The 3,459-nt window shown below is 31.8% G+C and overlaps 1 pseudogene; it reads left to right on the forward strand.

Annotated features, from left to right (window-relative positions):
• On the forward strand, nt 1,671-2,633 carry Or6c88b-ps1 (olfactory receptor family 6 subfamily C member 88B, pseudogene 1; annotated as a pseudogene).

The raw sequence follows: 3,459 nt of genomic DNA on the forward strand, positions 1-3,459 counted from the left end.
TTATGCCAAATGCACCAAGGAAAGTTGATAAAGATGATTTGGAACAGGGGCTATGAAGTCTGTCAGTATATGAATGGTTCACTTAGTATAAGACAAAATAGAAGCATGGAGTTGTAAATATGATGTATATAAAATTTATTCAGGTTGCACTTATTTCATCTAAAGACATGATCCAACTGAGGCTAATCAGATTAATGGCCTGCAAAAAAAATCTATGCACTGTTGACTATGGCACTGAAAATTATATTAACAGGTTGGTTAAAATTAGCAATTGTGGACTATTGAATAAGTACAACTAATATTTCAGCATATAAAAACTAGAATAATTATGGTCATGTCAGAATATAAAGATCCAGATTTGTGTGTGTGTGTGTGTTTGTGTGTGTGTGTGCGTGTGTGTGTGTGAGAGAGAGAGAGAGAGAGACAGACAGACAGACACACAGACAGAAAATGTATGTGAACTCTTACTTCAAAGTTTATTTAAATATGATGGCCTTCAATTGGGTATATATTAACATTTTCTACACTCAATTAATATAAATCATTATATTACCCCACATTTAAATTACTAGTTGTATATAAAAATAGTGTATTAAATATTAATATATGATATAAAATAAAAACACTATTATTAGTAGTAAATGATATAAAATAAAGAATATTAAAGAATCAGATGAAAGAGCCAAATGCAAGCTTGTTTCTATAATTTTTCAATTTAAAAAATTGATTTTATTTTTATTCAATGTGTTAATTACATGTGAATTAGGTTTAGTGCAATATTTCCACTCATACATGTGATGTACACCATCAAAGCAAGTGTCCTTTTCTCCACCCTCCTATCCATCCTTCCCAACCTGAAGAAATAAGAGTTATTCAGTCATACAAAGTTCTCTTTGGTTCCACATTTCAAAAAAGAAAATGTGGTTCACAACTTTCTATATCTGGCTTATTTCACTAAAGATAACATATTCTATTTCCACTCATTTTGCTGCAACTGACAAAATTTCTTATTTCTCTTTGGCTAAATATTATCCCCATATGCACAAATACACTTTTCTGAGCAAAGATGAATCTTTTTACTATGCTGGCTTTATTTTTCTTCCAGACATGTGTGGGACACCTGGATTTCAGGTTCAGTTTGTTTGTTTGTTGAGCCATTTTTATACTTCTTTTCATAATGGCTATAGTAATTGACCAATATAGGAGACTTCTTCGTGTGTATATTCATCAGTAATATTTATTATTATTGTTACTGATATTTGATAATAGTCATTTTTATCTATGGTGAACAATGCCATATTCTAGTGTTAATATACATTCACACGGTGTCCTTGGTAATTTCCCCTCTTTAGTACTTGACAAATGTATGTGTTTTCTTCATCATAGTGTATTGTTTGAGCTTAATGGTCTGGTTAAGAGTTTATCATTGCTACTTTTCCGTTTAAAAAATCAAATTTAATAATCACTAATATTCTTTTTATTTTTCTTTGTTTTCCATTTTAATAATTTCTGGTTTTTATCATTTTGGTATGCCTGATATTATTTCACCATACTGTATAACATCTTATCGAAAACTTACATATTCTACTCACTTTATTTTTTATTTCATTTCTTATGTTTAGATAATTTGACTATTTATATGCAGGTTGCCTAAAAGACCAAGAGTAGTTATGAGAAACCACACAATAATAACACCATTCATCTTGTTTGGACTTACAGATGATCCAGGACTCAAAGTTCTGTTTTTTGTCATGTTATTTTTGACATATATTCTAAGCATTATGGGGAACTTGACAATTATCATTCTCACCCTGTTGGATTCCCATCTTAATACACCTATGTATTTTTTTCTCCGAAACTTCTTCTTCTTAGAAATCTCATTCACAACAGTCTGTATTCCTAGATTCCTATGCAGTATGTCAACTGGGGTTAATACCATAACATATAATGCTTGTACCAGTCAAATATATTTTGTTGGACTCTTTGGAGCCACAGAGTTTTTTTCTGCTAGCAGCTATGTCCTATGATCACTACGTGGCCATCTGCAAGCCCCTGCATTACATGACCATCATGGACAACAAAGTTTGTGCCATCCTTGTCCTCTGTTGCTGGGCTTCTGGGCTGTTGATCATTATCACACTCCTTGGCATGGTTCTCCAGCTGGAATTCTGTGACTCCAATGCCATTGATCACTTTTTCTGTGATGCATCACCTCTTTTCAAAATCTCATGCACTGATACATGGTTTTTGGAGCAACAGTCATTGCTTGTGCAGTGCTGACTTTCATCATTACACTAATAGCCGTGATTCTCTCCTATGTATACATTATCTGGACAATTCTCAGATACCCTTCTTCTCATCAGAGGAAGGAAGCATTTTCCACCTGCTCTTCTCACATGATTGTGGTTTCCATCATGTATGGCAGCTGCATTTTTATCTATGTGACACCTTCTGCCAAAGAACAGGTATACATTAATAAAGGAGTATATATGTTCAATACATCTGTTGCCCCTTTGTTAAATCCATTTATTTATACTTTGAGATATAAGCAAGTGAAACAAGCTTTGAATGACACAGTAAAAAAACTATGTATCTCTTACACAAATAAGAACATGTTGAATTTAAGCAGTTAGTAGGTTAATTTTTATTATTCTGGAAGTTTTTGCTATTTTAGCTAGGTTAACTATTTTATAGTCCTTTACATCTATATGGAAATCCACATATGTCAGGCGCTATCATAGGATAACCTAATAATTAGCAGGTGGTATTCTGGACATGAGTAGGCCTTGAAATGTAATCCATGATAGATTTCCTCCTATAGACAGGCCCAGAAGAAATTCATTTTTGAAAATATTCCTGCTATTAATATACTTTTCCACTTATTATTAAATACATATAGTGATCACTGTGCATTAACCCACTGTTTTGAACATATCTCTGCAGAAGAAGGAAGATGTACTGTCTTGTAGTAATGCTATATAGACAAATAAATGATTTCTAAAGAATTAATGATGATTGGACAAGAATTTCTAAATTTATAGTAATTACTAAACTCTTTTAATAAAATTACTATTAAATTTTTTCTGATAATAAAAATGGCATAGAGAACCCTACCAGTTTTTTAGTATCATGATTTAATTGTTTCTGACATAGTAAGCTGTCGTTCTGCAACTTTGAGAACATTCCAAGAGGTGGTAAAACAATTAACCAAAGGTTATTTTGCTATAGATGCTAGGACCATGATAAAATATTGACTGGGTTTAACAATAAAAAACATCACCAATAACTTAGTTATATTTTTTTAACTCTTCATGAACCTGGGAAGTTATGACAGTTGATGAATGTTTAGCCAGATAATTCCTCCTAATGGATATGCATGGAAATATTCTCTGTTGTAAATTTTATATTTGATTAATGATTTGAATTTATTTGTGATGAAAGTTTTACCTTGTGATCATT

Source organism: Rattus norvegicus, chromosome 7 (genome assembly GCF_021556685.1).
Source record: "Rattus norvegicus strain SHRSP/BbbUtx chromosome 7, alternate assembly SHRSP_T2T, whole genome shotgun sequence".
NCBI lineage: Eukaryota > Metazoa > Chordata > Mammalia > Rodentia > Muridae > Rattus > Rattus norvegicus.